The sequence below is a fragment of the Lathamus discolor genome, chromosome 18 (genome assembly GCF_037157495.1).
Source record: "Lathamus discolor isolate bLatDis1 chromosome 18, bLatDis1.hap1, whole genome shotgun sequence".
Taxonomy (NCBI): domain Eukaryota; kingdom Metazoa; phylum Chordata; class Aves; order Psittaciformes; family Psittacidae; genus Lathamus; species Lathamus discolor.
The window spans coordinates 3,340,424-3,357,649 of record NC_088901.1 but is presented as its reverse complement, the minus strand read 5'-3'; the positions used below and the strand labels follow the sequence as shown (position 1 = coordinate 3,357,649).

The 17,226-nt window shown below is 48.8% G+C and overlaps 2 long non-coding RNA genes across 4 annotated transcripts in view; both read left to right on the top strand.

The window, feature by feature from the left end:
* Positions 1 to 17,226, top strand: part of LOC136023422 (uncharacterized) — a 114,348-nt gene that overhangs the window by 89,319 nt on the left and 7,803 nt on the right. The window lies entirely within an intron of this gene.
* LOC136023421 (uncharacterized) lies at positions 639 to 6,534 on the top strand. Of its 2 annotated transcripts, XR_010616582.1 has the most exons (4): positions 639 to 699; positions 4,849 to 5,003; positions 5,257 to 5,396; positions 6,052 to 6,534. It is a non-coding gene; the product is annotated as an uncharacterized LOC136023421 (long non-coding RNA). The 2 variants fall into 2 exon arrangements; XR_010616581.1 differs by lacking the exon at positions 5,257 to 5,396.

Below are 17,226 nucleotides of genomic sequence, written 5' to 3'. Positions count from 1 at the left end.
CTGTTGTGGCCTGTCAGTTCTCCAGTACCAAAGAAACATTCTTCCATCGAGCAGGGTCCCCGACCTCCTGCATTTAATTACTAATCAGAACCACACAGGCCATCAGTAAAGGTGCTGAAAGGCAGGTCTTTAATGGCTGTTTGCTCAGTTTTCCAAAGAAATGTTGGATTTTTGAGGGGATGGTGCTAAAAGTTGTTGTCACGGGGGGGTTTGTTTCCTATGAAAAGCAAAAGAACCTCCTAGGTCTTGTTCTTACGGAGGGATGGAGCAAACACAAACCTCAGTTTGTTGCACTGCTTCCAGTAGTCCCCAGGCAAGGGACACACCAGGGATTAGCTCCCCTATGGGCTGAAACCCTAAGCCTTGCACAAGATGTTTAGCATGTCCATGTCCAGGGCAGGCAGCCAAGGTGTCCTGGCTTTCCCAGCCCCTTTCCTTGTCCTGCTGCAGAGCTGTGTCTGTTGGGAGGTTGATGGAGCACTGCAGCCCATCCTTTCTAGGGCCAAGGGGACAGAGGGCAGCCAGCCCTGTGCCATTAGCAAACCCCTCCATCTGTGCCTTGTTAGTCTTCATTAAGACTAAATAAGACCTTGCTGGTCTTTATAATGCTGTTGGACAGGGGCAGTGGTAGCTGGTGGTGGAGAAGGTTCAGGCTCTGTAAGGAGATCTTAAGGCCACTTCTGTGCCTTTCATTTTCAGGTAAGAATCATAGGGAAAAGCTGTGTCATGGAGCGTTGTGTGATTTGGCTTTGGAGGATAAATACTCTTGGTTGTGTGAGCTTGTTTGCTGTGAGGCCTCTGGATGCTTGGTGCTTAGCAAGTGTGGCCTGAGAAGGGTTTGCTGTAGGTTGGTTGAAAGTAGTAGATACATAAGGAGGTTAATGGTCCAACAGGGGAACTGCATTTTAGGTTCTTAAACTCTCAAATTGAAGTGATGAATGTAGCAGCACCAGGGCTAAGGCAGGTGTGCGTTCAGGATGGAAGACTGATGATTGAAACGCTGCTTTTCAGCTCTTTCTGAATCCTTCCAGAGCAAGGGCTTAGTGGAAGGTGGTGTTACAGAGAGGATCCAAGCCTGCTGCAGCACCGTCTGCCAGCCCTCAGCTGAGCTGCCCCAAAGATATGGGTCCCTGGTGCCTCTTACCTTGAACATACAGGGCATGTCCATTCCCCCTGTGAGAGCTGGCAAGAAACCAAGCAGGAATATGGTCTGGTTTGAGTCTATTAGAGCAAAACTGGCTCTATAGAGGTAGAGGCAGGGTTTGTGTTGCACTTCTCCAACTCTCTCGCAATACCTTTGGGCCACCTACCTTAAAACGTGCTGGGGAACCCGTGCCCTCTCTCAATGCAGGTGAGGGCTTTGTGCAGGCACATGGAATAGCCACAGAGACAGAGATGTTCACCTCTGTGTGTGGTGTAGGATGTTTGGTTGTCCCCAGGAGAAGCAGATGGGAAGCATGTGATAAGTGACTGGTGTTCCAGAATGCCAGTAGCTGTTGGATGGGTTTCTCTCATCAGTGTTTGTACAGTGGGACCTCGGTCTTTGGGGTTCCTGGTGCTGGTAGCACACGGGTGCATCCTCTGGAGTCCCCCATCTTTCAGGGACAAGCGCTGACCTCATGGTGTCAAAGCAGATCTTCCACAGGCGTGAGCCAAGGAGGGATGGGGGAAGCTGGATGCACAAGGCTGAGTGCCAGCTGGAGACCAGCCTTCAGAGCTGGTGGACTCAAAAGCTGAGGTCTCCTTGCCTCTGCTTTTTCCTATACCAGTGAGGTCTTGTGAATGTCCCCGTTCCTTTATAAGGGTCAGGGGCTCGCCCTTGCAGGCTGCTTTGTCCTTTCTCCTTGTATCTACACACTGCTTGGAACACCTCAGTCATTATGTGCATGTTTGGCCGCTCGTGCTCTCACATTGGCTGCAGGTCCGGAGCTCAGTGCCCTTTGCTTTGTTGCTCAAGATAAGAGAAAATCCTCCTGGCCCTTCTCTACGCAAGGGCAGAGGGCCCGGAGCACCAATCTCCTCCTCAGCAGGAGAGGACAGCAGCTCACAGCTTCGTTATCCCAGTGAACTCGCTAACGAGTGACAGCCCCGGAGCTGCCGGTGACATCTCCTCCCTGCCAGCTCCACTTCTTCTGGTGACAGTTATATGTGGGAATCCCACCCCGGGGCTGTGCTCCCAACCCTGTGAGGGTTTCTGCTGCCGGTCCATGTCCTGCTCCCACCGCCGGCCTCGGCTCCCCAGGGGTCCCCAGCTCCCTGCTCAGCAGGGTTTATTGATTGATCCGTGTTGCAGCGGGATGGGAAGGGGCAGAGGGGGGAAGAGGCTGCGCAGAGGCAGCGATAGCATCTGCTTGGGCCCAGGCAGCGAGCAGCGCGGTTATTGTTTGTTAATAGATTGCTTTTGAAAAGCTGCTCGTGTGGGACCAGGCGAGTTTCAGAGGTAATTAAAACTCGGGCTATGCAGAAGGCAGGGTCTGATTAGTTCCTTTCCAGAGCAGGCAGATTAAACCAGGAAGGTTTATTTTGCTACTTCTAAGAGCGCAGGGTTGCTTTGAATGAAGTTAATAATATGGCCTCTAACAAATAAAACTCTGCTGCTGCTTCTCTTATATTAAAAAGAAAAGCCAACAAGCAAAACCCCCGCAAAAGCAAACACAAGTTTCCAGCTGTCTTTCTCCTTGATTCTCCTTTGGATTTAAACAGTTCCTATAAAGGAGAGCGCATGTGCACAAATGGAGTTCTGTTGTTAGAATCGTATAATCATAGAGTAGTTAGGGTTGGAAAGGACCTCAAGATCATCCAGTTCCAACCCCCCTGCCATGGACAGGGACATCTCACACATTGTTCCAATGGTTGTTTCTTTTCTTTAAAATCCACTTACTCTCATCACTAGGATTCCATCCTAGGTGAAACAGGACAGTGATGATGGGTTGGTAAAGAGGCTCAGAAATAGTAGCAAAGTCTTCCTCTCAGCTGTCAGTAATAAAAGGCATGCGATCGAGTACATTAAAGGTAATTGAGACATTTTAGACTGACTGTGAGGTTGTGGTGTTGCCAGTGGGACTCAGTCTCTGCACCACTTTTGGCTTTAGGCTCTGCCTGTTCTACATATTTCAAAGATCTGACCTTTGTGGACCTTTGGGGAAGAAGAAAAGGGGGCAGAGATTCATAAATCTATAAAGGAGAAGGGCAAGGGGTGGAAGAAAGGGATGGCTTTATTAGCTGAGATTTGGCTTTATCCTCAGAGCTTCTCCATCGGAGCCCTGAAGGAGTCACCGTGGCTGAGAGAGGTTGGTAGCGGAACTGGCTGGATGGGTGGGCACTGGCTTGTAGCTGGAAGGGAACAGTGCCTCTGAAACAGCAACCTGCAGTTACCACTGGTTTGGTCCAGCCGTGTGTTAGGAACATGCGTGGGCTCCCCATCTCGGTGTGCAAGAGTTGGGCCACCTAACACCATTCCAGTCTGGGGGGCAAAAGCCCTTTGCCAGGCCTGCATGGGCTAAGCTCTGTTCTGCAGGATAAGGCAGGGAAGTGCCTCACTGCATCCCCCAGAGCCAGTCCTGCCCTGTGGCTGCTGGACCTCACTACAATAAGTAATGGTCAACAGTGGTGGATATGTCAGGCTCCGAGGGTCCCTGGGGGCGAGCTGGGCTGAGAGACTGTGAGGAACGTGGTGTTAGGGATAAATGAGAACTTAAGGGAAAAAAAACCAAACTAAATCAGCGGCTTAAGCCGTTTTTTGCTGGCTGCATTCAGCGGCTCAGAGACCAGGAGGGTTTGCCTGCAAATCTAAAGCAAAGCTGCCAGCTGAGTTTATGCCCAAACACACCAGCTGACTGCAGTGGATTTGCAGGGATGGACTGGAGATTGAGGTGCAGACCTCCATCTCCTGGATGCTGAAGCCTGCCAGCAGCAGTAGATTCTTAGCTGGGAGAGCAATAAGGGAAGGAGGATGGTTTATGCAGGGACATAGCATCAGCGATGTGATTGCTGTCCCTGCTTCCAGACAAGGTCACTGGGGTTTGTGCAGCTTGGACAGTTGGCTCTTGCCTACTATGAGGTGTTTAACAGTGCTCTGGGTCAAATGAGTTCCTGAAGTCTTAATTCTGATCCTAATGGAGAAAAACATCTTGGTTTCAAAGCTAAAGCTGGGCAGCTTTGTCAGCAGCACCAGCAGGGAAGGACCAAAGTCTTACCACAGAAACCCAGACTGGTTTGGATTGGAAGGGACCATCCAGTTCCAACCCCTGCCACAGGCAGGGACACCTTCCACTAGAGCAGCTTACTCCAAGTCCCATCCAACCTGGCCTTGAACACTGCCAGGGATGGGGCAGCCACAGCTTCTCTGAGCGTGAACCTTTTCCACCCCTTCTTCACCCTCCAAGCTGCATCATGCAGATTATCTGACTCCTAAATCAGGATGGTTTTGCCCTAGAAAATCCTGCCCACTGGTCAAATGAGGGTACGCTCCGTTGTGCCAACTCTTTTGGTCAGGGTTGGATGTCTTTCTGAAAGAGGAGACTTGATGCAGAAGTGACAGGTGAGGTGACATGGTCCTTGTTTCATAATAGATTGAACGAGCTCATCATAAGTCCTTCCTGCTCTCTAGTCTGCCTAGCATATGTAATATGCTCCCATATATTTTATGAGCGCACGGGTCTCTTCTCATGTACTTAAGCTGAGCGCATGTATGCCCGCATACATATTTTACCGCTGATAGGAAATGAAACCTCAGATTAAAAGACATTAACAAAGATAAAAAGTAACCGAATCTCATTTCAGTTGTCTGTGGCAGGCACCCAATTTTCAAATGATAATTACAATAATTAAAAATTCCCTTATCACCAGAGACGAAAAGGCTGCACGTTGGCAGGCAGAGAGGATGAATGAGGCGAGCACAGGCTCCTCGCTACTGAAATCAATTTGGAGGAGTTCAGACAAGCCCCGGAACAATTCCAGTTCTGTTGTTTTCCCTCCGGGGGGGAGGAAGAGCCTTTCCCCATGTAGGTAGAGATTTTTTCCCTCTTCTTTATCTCCAAGGTCACATTAGCTGGAATAGACATGAAAATCTCCTGTAAGCAAAGCTATTTGGCTGTGGGAAGTGCAGTATGGGGAAAGTTCAGACACGTATCAGGCCTTCCCAGTTTGGGCTTTACTTCTAATTACGGATTATCTTAGTTAGCATTAACAAACGTACATGCTCAGCTTTGGGAGGCCTCGCCAAGGAAGGCTCTCAAAGCTCTTTGTGCTGAGCAGTTGTGAACTCGCTCCCTGATGCCGCCTTCTGCCGTTATCCCCGTTGCGCAATGTGGAGTTCCTGAGCAGAAATTGAAGTCTCATGAAAGCATCTGGAAAATGGGTTTATGCCAGCGCATTAATTCTCAGGAGGAGCCCAGGTGAAAACGGAACCTGACCCTATCCATGGGTGATACGTGTGGGATGCTATAGGGGAAAGATGCGCACCAGGTTAGGCTATGGGGCTCATCCCTGTGGGCACATATAACCTGTATCCACCCTGCCAGTGCTTCTGTTGAGTTTTTTCTTGCTCATCTGTAGATCCTGGCAATAAGCTTATCCTGCAGTGAAGAGAGAGCAGCTCTTTCCCCCACTTGGCAATAATAAACATCCCGATTTTTAGGCAATGAGATGTGGGGCCTCCAACTAGAGCTCCCCTAAATGGTGTTAGAGCATTAACACCTAAATGGCAGAGCAGTGGTGTGCTCTAAGATGCTGCTGAATTGCTGTGAATCTGTGCTGGTTTTACGTGTCCCCCCACCAACACATTGCAAAAGATGTTTTTCCACTTGAGTCAGAAGGTAAACCTGGAAAACGCTGGAAGCTGCTCTGTGAAAGCACCGCACCTTCAGGTTTGAAAAGCAAAAGCATCTTCTCTTGCATATTTAGTTGCCAAATTATCATGTAAATGTCATGTCACTTAAGGTGCCAGAGCTCACTGATGCTTTAAACGTTTCCTTGTTTTAATTCCTTGCAAATCAGCCTTTGCAAACCCAATTAGAAGGGGGGAATCATTGGTGGCGTTTTCTTCACCAGGTTTGGAGCTGAAGGGAGTTTCCTGAGACTCACGGAAGTTTTCCACTGCCTTTTATTGCCTTTCCCTCTTGGCGGTGCCAGGAGTTCTTCCTGCTGCTCCTCGCTGGGATAAGATGGATTGCTGTCAGCAGAAAACATGGAGCAGCAGCAACGGGACACGCGTATTTGGGTTAGTTCTGCAAAATCTATTCTGCAGAATCACCCACACAAAATCAACAGGAAAGCCTGTGCAGAGCTGAAATCCGCGGGGAGGCTGCATGCAAACCAGCTTTCCACATCACCCTTTCCTTCCATCTTATTGTAAAAGCAGCTGACTAAAAGGGATCAAAATCCAAGGGAAATCTTTCCTGCGAGACGGCACGGAGCGCGGGTTTGACATTTCCAGTGCATTGACAACTGCTGCTTTCAAGTCGGCCTGATATTTGTATTTATCTATAAATATAAATACACATTTGCTGATGTTCCTCTGTTTGCTTCTGTATTCTCCAGCTGAGGTCTGTGGTCCTGCGGGGCAACACGCTCTGCCACCCAGTGCTGTGTTAGAGGCAGACCCAGCAGCTGGCTGCATTTGTGATCTACGGCGATCCTTCAGTAACTGTCCTTGGATGTGATGGAATTGTCCTGCTCCCTCACATCCTCTCTCCCAGAGGCCTGGGGCACCTCCTGACAGTCTCTTGCATCTCTTCAAGCAGCATAAATGACTCAGCTGACTGCAAAAGGGACCTGGAGTCCTTCTGTCCTAAGGAATTCCAACCAGCTCTGTCCAGGGCTCGAGGAAGGGACAGCCTTCAGCTCCTCTAACGCTGTTTGGAGCATGGAGGGACATGCTTCAGCCCTCGGTGTAAAAGCAAGCAGCTGGGGGATGATGTGGTTTACATCCCGTGGCTGACAAGTGCTGTTTTAGCAGCTGTGTTTCAGAACTGAGCTGCCTCCGGAGCAGCAGATATTTCTGTGCCTCTTCAGCATTATGTCTGAGCACATTCCAATCTCCTGTTTGCAAAGAGATGGAGAAGAGAGGATGCTTTCCCTAAATCCTGCAGTGAGGCAGAGCTGGAAATCTCCTAGTGCTATGGGAATAGCAGTATATGGTGCCTATGGTCTTCTGAGGCTGCTGGTTTTCCACCAGCTTCAATCTGTTTTCCATGTTGAAAGCAGAGTTTTAGTGGTGATATCCCAGAGCACTCTTACCAGTGGTAGCACTGGGGCTGGAGCTCCCATTTTCCATCCTTTTGCTGTATCATAGTGCCTGCTGCTAACCCTTCCCTACCTTGGACTTTCTGGTTGCAGGGTGGTAGTAAAGCACCAGCTTTTCTAACCTGTGTTTCCCTGATATTTTTCTAGCCTGGAGCAAAGGAAACAAACTCCTGTCCACTAATCCAGACATTTAAGACAACACAGCCAAGGTTAATAATCCAGTGACATCTCAGTTGCACCTACTGTAAATAACCAGCATCTTCCCAAAGAGATGATGAAGGATTTAGAACAGGGTCATTGCAGGAATATGAAAGGGGATTGGCCCCATTGATTCAGCACGTTGCTGAACAGAAAGGCAATTCCATAAAAGATGGGGGGTGATGCTCTGATGTGCAAACCCGCATCTGTATAAAATGGAAGGATGCAATGCGGAGTTTAGGAAACAAAGATCTTATTTCTGCTTTGATACTTCTCAGTTCTTAGTGAAGATCCTGCCTCTTAACTTCTTTTTCTAAAGAACAAAACTAGTCCAGAATGGGGGCATTCTGATTTCCAGTTAGGTTTCACTTCGGTCTGTGGCTCTGCTTGAATATACAGAGCTATGTGGGAGATGTGCTGGAGATGTGGGGTTTGATCCCAGACTTCTCAGGCCCTCTGGACACCTTGCTGAGGCTCTTTTTTGGTTGTTTGTGTGGTAGTTTAGGGGGTTGGGTTAAAATTTAGGGGTGTTTTTCCTTCCCAGCTCTTGGTCAAGGCACCGTAATCTCAAATCACTGCCTCTGCTGGAATGCACTCCCCTCACTGGGGCGAGAGCCAGACCCTGACATAAACCAGTGCAGCACCAGCATGGAGCCTTAGCCCTTGAGCAGAGCCTATTGTCTTCTTGTGGGACCATGTCAGGGGGGACAGGACCCCCCAGTTATGGGCTGCAATGGGGTGATGGGTCCCTTGTTTCTCTCACCTTATTCCTAGAGGTCCCTGCAGGCCAGCAAGGTGGAAAAGGGCTGGAGCTGCACCCTGGGCTCCATGGGTCTGTTAGGCATCATTGAGGAGCATAAAATGCCTTTATTAATGAAGCACTTAAGACTGCAGAGCCTGGAGGGAGCGAACTAGGCCTATATATAGCAACAGGCAGTCTAAGAGGGAATAAGTCTGTTAGAAAATGCCAGTTACTGACTGCTGAGAGGCAGTGAACATGTGGAGGGTCACATCCTGACCACTCATTTAAACTGTGCCAGCAGGGTGGGACCAGTGCTAGTGTACTGTGGTGTTTTCAGCTCCACAAAGAGCTTGGTATAACAGCAGAATCAATGGTAGTAGCATAGGGAAGCAAAGGACCCAGCCACTTTCACCCTGGTGTCAACCTCTGGGTTCAGTTTGCACACCCCTGCCACTGCCTGAGCAGTGCTGGTGATGTGGGATGTGCAGCTATAACTGTGTGTGCTCAGGTTTCCGAGACAGTGTCCACAAACACGGCTAATAATTGCAGAATGAATAATGCATCCTTATGGAAATCTCATTCATAAAAACGCTGCGTTATCCTTTTTGCTCTCTCCTCCAAGTACAATGTGTGCTCTTCCTCCAAAGGAAGATGTACAGAGTTTGTGTTCTGGCAGCTGAGCTTTGTGCAGCCCTGAGGACAGGTTGCTGTGGGGTTCATCTCTCGATGCATTGAGTCTGCTCCCTCTCAGGCAGCACAGAGATGCAGAAGTGGGGCACTGCCTTTGCAGCCCATCCCTTACGACACAGCAAGCAAGATGCACGTGGTTGCCATAGGATTTATCTATTGGATTATGATCCTAATGGAGCCCTGACTTTTCAACCAAGAGCTGAGGCATTTTAAGCTCTGTGTGGAGAAAATTAAGGTCTTTGCACTTTCCAGCAGTGACCTTGCAAGGAGTAGGAAGCCAGGGGAGATCCATTATGGTCCAAAAGCTGTGTGCAAAACTTCACGCTTCCATTTGCGGTTTCCATTGGAATGCTTGTATGGAACATGGAAAAGCAAGAAACGGGAGAGCTGAAGCAGTAAACCTTGCAAACACAGATACCTCTTATCCAGGCCTTTTCTATTCCTCTGCAGCTCCACCGGCTTCACTGAAGACACATCTGGATTACACAGGTGCAGGTGAGAGCAAGGAGACCTTGTCCTTACAGCCCAACACAGGTTCTTGTAGGGTAACAAAATGCTCAAACAAGGCCCAGGATTTTATGTAAGACCATAAATTAAGCTTGACAGGACATAAAACCAGAATAATTTTGCTCGTGCTTATTTCTATTCACATTATTCCTCTAAAAGCTTCAATTACTGGAAGGAAACTTGTAATAGGCCTTTTGTTGGAATGCTGCTTTGTTAGCTGCTTTTGTACACAAGGCTTATGTTATGAGCAGTCTGAAATCTATTACAGAAAGTTCTTCTTTGAAATAAAGGGAGATGGAGGTGGAGACAGCCAGAGCCTCTGTCCTCTCGCTGCTATTGGTGGTCTAACACTGTCAGAGACTTCAGTGCTGTTTGTTCAGATGGTTGGATTTGCTTCATGGTCTAAGTTCTGATGGGTCCTTTATCCTGCTGATGTTCTCCACTCTGCCTTGCTCTTCTGCAAGGAACTTCTGCCTTGTATCTGACCTGAACTTCCCCTGTTGAAGTTCTAACCTGTTACCCCTTGTCCTGTTGCTACAGTCCCTGATGATGAGTCCCTCTCTGGCAACCTAAGCAAGGAGCAGAGCAGAAAGGTGAGAAATACGCTCCCATAGCCCTCCAAGAGCTCTCAGCAGGGGTTCAGAGCCCAGGTCCTGTCCCTTCCCCTTGGCCAGGCGGTTCTCCCCCTTGTGGGTCTACACAAGGCCTGACCCAATTTGCTTAACTCAGTTCTTCAGCTGCTGTAACTTATGGCAGGCTTTTATCTTGGATGACAAAGGCAAAACGACCCTGTGGAGTCCTTACCTACTGCTTTCAGAGAGCCTCTTCTGCGCCTTCAGCCTTGCGATCTCGGTGGCAAACTGGGCTTTTTACCTCTGCACAAAACAAGCTTGCATGGAGGGATCGGGTCTGTGTGGGACAGGGATAAATCTAAGAGAAGAAAGAGGAGATACCCTTGTAAAAACCAGCGATAGCTGCTAGGCAGAGCATGCACGGTGTTGTGTAACGGTCAGGATGGGCGCCCGGTCCAGCCGGGAGGTGAGAGCAGCCTAGATATGAATTGCAAAGAGAATGGAACTTTGATTTTTCTGCCAGCCGGTGTACTCTGCACTCCTGGCACCCTGCTGATAAGCTTGTCTTAATGGCAATGGGATACAAAGCTGTATTGACTGTGTTTCCAGGCTGCCTGCCTCAAAGGGAAAGCTCTGCGTTCCCTAAGTTTTATGACTTGAAGGTGTCAGGCACCAAGGGGGGGGAAGCCGTGATGGATTCATTCTTCTCCCTTATCCAGGGGCTGCACTGCCCCTTCTGCAAATACCAACGTCTTGAGGCACTGCGGAGAAAGGCAGAGGAGAAAGAGCAAGCCCCTGATAAATCACTGGGGGGTTGCAAGGCTTTATTGCAAGTGACAACAGCACCTGAAAGGGTCTTTGTTTGGGTTTCTTTTTCCCTGCTTGACTCTGTTATGCTTTCTTCTCACCTTCCTTTTGTCCTGTGCCCACTCTTGGTTGTTTGTTCTTGCCATTAACAGTTATTAATTAGGGTCAGAATTCACTCGAGCTCGGTGATGCAGATATTTAGTGGTTTGTGTTGTGTTTCCTCCCTTCTTCCTTCTGGATCATTGGCTCCCTTCCCCAAAGCATCTCTGAGGGCCTGGACTCACCTCGAGGTGTCTTCTCCTGAACGCAAAAGCTGCCCGTCTCTGGGAGATGCCCTCATTCAGGGGCACAGCACAGGCATGAACTGGGGATGGGGCCCTTGCTCAGGGTCACAACATGGGCATGAGGCTGTTCAAGGCTGGATCTGGACAGCAGGCAAGAGCCAAAGAGTTTTCCAAGCAGAAAAGCAGGGCAGCTCAGCACTCGGAAAGCAGGCTGCACGGGCTGCAGTTCATCCTGTCTGGGGTTTCAAGGCTTAAACATCTTCCATTTAGTCACAGGACGGAGGGAGAAAATGTGTTAACAAAAATAGGTCTAAAAGCGGTGATGCTGGGAGCCTTTCAGCACTGCTGTGAACTGGGGAGGTAATAACAGTGAGTGATGGGGGTGGCGATGGCTCCTGGATGAGTCCCTTAAGGCACTGCGGAGGACAGGAGACCCACCAGGAGCTAAAACCCCGGGAGATGCTGTGTCTGCGGCACGGGGAAGGAAACACACAGCTAAAGGTAACTGCAGGGGTAAAACATGCAGCCTTTAAATCTGCTGTGGGCACTAAGCTGCCTTTGCAGGACTCTCAACTGAGTTACACGACTGCGGTTGGGTTTAGGTTTTCCAGGGCTGGATCCAGACTAGAAACCCTAAAGGCAATGGTTTATTTCAAGGCTCTGTTTTGTCTGGGGATGTGTGTGTGATGTGGGGTTTGGGAGGAGGGCTCGCAGGGGCTTGGTGGCTTCTGGGCTGCAGCAGGCAAATTGCCTAAAGCTTTTGTGTGCTTTGTTCCTGGGGGAGGTTTTGGGGGCAGAATGAACGAATTGGGGTTTGGGATATCGGATACCTCCAAAAAACAAAACCCAGGGAAGAGAAATGGACCCAAATCTGCCAAATGCCGAGTCCCTCCTCTGTTGTTTGTGCTGAGTTTCCAGGGCACCGAGCTCTTTCTGTCTGTGGGCTTTCTGTTACAGACAAAAGCCCTAATGAAATCTCGCATTCAGTTGTTGAAATGCTGCCTAAAAGGAGAGGAGATTGCTTTTCCTGGAGCCCGACCTCACCAAGTCTCTGGTGGAAATTGAGAAACGCAAGAAACATAAGGACTGGAGAGGGACTCTTCATTAGGCACTGTAGTGATAGGACAAGGGGTACCGGGTTCAAACTGAAACAGGGGAAGTTTAGATTGGATGTAAGTAAGAAGTTCTTTACTGTGAGGGTGCTGAGGCACTGGAATGGGTTGCCCAGGGAGGTTGTGAATGCTCCATCCCTGGCAGTGTTCAAGGCCAGGCTGGACAGAGCCTTGGGTGGGATGGTTTAGTGTGAGGTGTCCCTGCCCATGGCAGAGGGGGTTGGAACTGGATGATCTTAAGGTCCTTTCCAACCCAAACCATTCTATGATTCTATGACTGTTTTACCACCCTGAAAGCAGCTGTTGTACAACAAACCCCAGGCTGGAGCTGCAAGGTTTGAGGCATTCAGTTCCTATAAAGTCATGCAGGTTAGTTCAGGATTGCCCAGGGCAATGGAAGAAGCTGTTCCCAGCTCCAGATCTGGTGGTGGCTGGTCCAGACCCATCTTTTTGGTTGCCTTTATAAAACCCAAGGGGCTCTAAAGCAGTTTTCAGATTTTGGAGACAGGATTTGGGAGTGGGAAATGCTTTTAACTTGGATGGATTAGCATGGACTGTGAGTTTCCTCATTGGCTCTGCCCTGTAAATCTCTTGCTTCTCACTTAGTGGGTTTTTTAATGGGGAAAAAAAAAAACCACAGAATATAACCTCAGCAAATCTGCTCTAACATATGTAAATCCATCTCTGCTCTCTAATGCAGCAGAGGAGCTTAAGCTCAAGTTAGAGTGGTTTCAGAACTGGACCTTTTTCTTACCCCCTTGTACAGTCAGAATTCCCTGACAGGTTTCATTGATCAGAGCAGAGGATGCACCACTTGCTCGAATATGAACACCCATAAACACAGCTCGCACGGGCTGCTCGTGCCCTGGGCCTGGCTCGTCCCTGTTGCAGCCAGGACTGAGCTTTGTGCTTCCGCAACAAGCAGCAGTTTTATTCCAGTCAGTGCAGGCAACAGCATCGGATTTAAGGAGAGGGTGTGAGAGCTCCTATAAAACAGGGTACACGAGACCTCTGAGAGGAGCTCGTGGGCCAGCTTGGCAGGTGGATGAAAAGCCACCAGAACCCATTCAAATCAGTGGAGCTCTCCTGATTTACACCATCCTTAGCGCTTGATACCAGATGGTGTTTTATAAGTGCAGGAATTATTTAGGAGTGTGGCTATTACTCCAGTACTAATGAATTACAAAGAACTCCTTGAGGAAAGCCCTTGTGCTGACTAAGAAACATGTCCCTGAGATAAACTAACTGTTGAGGCTTCGAGGGTCAGCAATTTCTTAAAAGTATATTTTATTCCCTGTAAGTTTAAGGGGCCGAGAAATATCCCGCTTGTCTCATTAGCAAATATTACCCCATTCTTCTTTCCCAATGTAGCAGGGGGGAAGAAAAGCACATAAAATAAACACCTGGCAGGAGTGCATCATCTGCATAAATTCAAGTGGTTACACTCTTGACAGCAAACCAAACCAAAATGAGACTTGGGAAGCTGGCAGTGAGGCCTCAGTGATGATTTATTTACATGCAGACAGTGAATGGCTGGGATTTCAAGGAGTAGCCATGCAGATCCCGGTGCTGCGTTCCCTCCGGCTGATGCAACCCTCCTGGCTTTCCTAGGTGGAAGCCGCAGGTGAATTGGGGCCAGTCCCAAACAGCAGATCACTGCTACCACAGCCATGTGGCACTGCTGCTTGGTAGTTGTAGGTCTCCTCCAGGTCAGTTCTTCACGGGAGGCAGGGTTTGATGCTTGTGGTTTGTGTCCCTGGGATGGAGCAGTTCAACTTCACAAGTTCAACTTGGGCCATTTCTCCATCAGCATCCAGTAGCCCAGAGGTGAAGTTTGTCATTTCTGGCTCTGCTAATGGGTTGCAATGCGTTGGTTTTGCTCATAGGAGCCTTGGTATTCTCCTTCCGTGGGTCACCCCAACTTGTGCCATTTCTCCATCAGCATCCAGTAGCCCAGTCACCAAGCAAGCACATCCACATGCAGCATTAGTTTGCAAGCCATGGTTTGCTGTGCTGGGCAAGTGTCATGGGCCAGCACAGGAGGAACAGGGCATGTGCCATCTTCTCCACTCTCCCCATGTTGTAGCCCTAACAGAAGGCTTCTACTATTTCATTCACCCTCTGGCACAAGAACCCTCCAGTTTCCCAGGGAAAATGATTTGCCAAGCTATTTGTGTGAATTGCCTCTTGACATAATCTAGCATGTCTGCCTATTTTCAAGCTTGCTTTTGCCTGGCAGATGGCTGTTGTGGATTAGGAGATAACTCATCCCATCTCACCCCATCCTGTTCTCTAGGCTGAACAGTATTTAGTGTCTTCCTACATCAGTGCCATGCTGGAGACCATACTGAAGACTGTCAGCCCTCACAATTCCCTGCCCACTGGCAGGCTGCCTGTCTTCAGTTTCCCATATTCCCTTCGTTTTCCAGCTGAAGGAAGAGGGAAAAGGAGTGGGAGAGATGGAGGAAGGTGTATGGTTTGTGGGAGGTGGCAGAAGGAGGGGGAAACATTGGTCTGCAAGGCAAGATGAGGTAAACCTTGTGAGCTCCTGGAGGAAAAGGGTCTGGGGTAGATGCCCTGTGCTGGTAGCTCATTCGGAGCTACCAAATGGACATTAGGAGCATGTCTGGATGAGTGACAGGCATACACTGAGCTGGTCCTGTAGGCCAGATAAAATGCTTTCTGCAGGCAAATGGCTGGGTAGGCTGGGACAGAGCTGGGACATAGTGGCCTGGTTGAAGCAGTTGAGGTGCTCAAGTGCTGCAGGAACCTGGAGGCAAAAGCTTTGCATCTTTTCTCTGGGCATCTCTTGTGACAATTGTGTTCCTCCAGAAGGAAATAGATGGTTTTCCTTTTGAAATGTGTGTGTCCATTGGGAAAGGGGAGAGCTGAAGGGGGACAATCCTAGAGCAGGCTGGAGAGGAGCCCTCACCATGCCAGATGCCAGGAGCACCCATGGCTTTCTCTAGGTTGTCTCTAATGCACAAGTATCTCACTCTGAGATGCTTCAATAGTATAAGGGGAGGGTGAAAATGCAGAATCTGTCTCTGAAAGGGGAAGAAAAAGGAGTGTGTTAGTAAATTTTTAATGCTCTGTTAATTTTAGGTGCCAAATAGCATGTTTGCAACAGAGCTGGTCTCATCTGAATAATAGACATAAATGATCGATAAGGGTTAACAGGACCGTCGCCATTCAGGATGGTGTGCTGTGGTGCTTCTTTACCGTGTATATCTAGGGGGTTTGGTTTTCCACCTTTTAACCCCAATGTTTTGAACCCAGCCCTGTCTTTCCTGCTGACGGTTTTGCCCTAAGAATGCCTGGTTTGGTTTAAAGCAGGGCAAGATGACAACTAAATGGCAACTTCCAGTGAGGGTTTCCTATCTCCCTCACTTGATGTGCTTCAGCAGGAGCAGACCAAGTATTCCTTTGTGGTAGACTTCAAGGGACCACAACAAGGTTGGACCCAGGGCATGGAGGGAAAAATGAGTTCACTGGTGACTTGGAGATCTGGGTAAGGAAGAGGTGGAGGTGCTCTGCAGCTCCAGGGTTATTTCCAGGCTTGCCACAGATGGGATGAAACGATGACAAGGGAATCTGTATCAGAACAGCATCGCAAACCAGAATGGGCAAAAGGATTTTATATTAACTCAGCAGTCAGGAGCAACTGCCCATTGCAACCAGCACAAACCTCTCCTCACCCAACACCATTCATCTGTGATTGATTTTTTGTTCCTTCCTCCAGGTAGCAAAAACACCCTCATAATTGTAGCTTCTTCAAGGCAGGGAAGGGGAAGGAAGGTTGATTTCTTCTCCGCACACCCAAAAATCCATATTTGAACAAAGAGTAAGAAAACTTCATCTACAGAAGCATCATCTTGCAGTTAATCAGACTAGTACAATGCAGCAATGATTACTCAGTGAGAACAAGCACCCAGTCTGTTCTGCCTCTTTGTCATGATTTGGACAAGTTTCACAAGTTAAAAGGTAAAACCCAGTTTTCAGTAGCTCTGACTTCATTTTTTGTTTGGGGTTTTTTTTCCCCTTTTTCGGTAAAAGCTGTTTTTTTCTCTATTATCACACATCCTGTAGCTATTAGGCAATTATGGTTGTCTCACATCACTCGTCGGGGCTATATTTAAAAAGCAGAGTAGGGAGCTTATAGCAGATTTGAATAGTCCTCACCCATGAGTTAGATGCAAACTCTGAAAGTTCACAGTGCTGCTGAGGGTTGCACTGCTCGGCACCAGCTGACCCAAAATAACTGTGTTTGGGGAGGGAGGGAGAAGAAAGAAGTGGGGAAACAAGATGGTATTTTTTGCTCAAATCTGTGCAGTTCAGTGCTGCAGGATATGACTGTGGTGCTGGCAGTGGGGCCTGAGCTGCTCTGTGCATGCTGCAGGCTGGGCTGCTTGGGTTTTAGTCATCACTTGTAAAGAGTCCAAGAAGACAAAAAGGCATTATTCTGGTCAGAAAGCACTTTGGCTGAAGGGCTGCATTTTTTATCGGTTGTGTCTGTTGCAGTCCACAAATAATAAATAAAACCTTGGGTAATTTAGCTTTAAATAGGCTCCCTCATTTCATTGCTTTGCCATGGCCCAGGTGTGCCAGCTCCATCCCTCTATTTAGCTACTCTATCATTTCCACAGAAATCCATGTCTGATTATTCACCCTTTGTGCGTTGGTGATGTACAACAGCCCTTTGCTTGTCTCTGCTGCTGGACTTTGGCTTTCCCTCGCATTGATGTGCCTTACCCCCGGCTGGAGCTGCTGCAAAAGCAAAGGGAGCTGGGAAGGGACACTGTGGGACAGAGCTGGCTTTATGATGGGTTTATAGAACGGTTTAGGTTGGAAAGGACTTTAAGATTATCCAGTTCCAATCCTCCAGGGACCCCTTCCACTGGAGCAGCTTGCTCCAAGCCCCTGTGTCCAACCTGGCCTTGAGCACTGCCAGGGATGGGGCAGCCACAGCTTCTCTGGGCACCCTGTGCCAGCGCCTCAGCACCCTCGCAGGGAAGAGCTTCTGCCTAAGAGCTCATCTCAGTCTCCCCCATTTCAGTTTGAACCCGTTA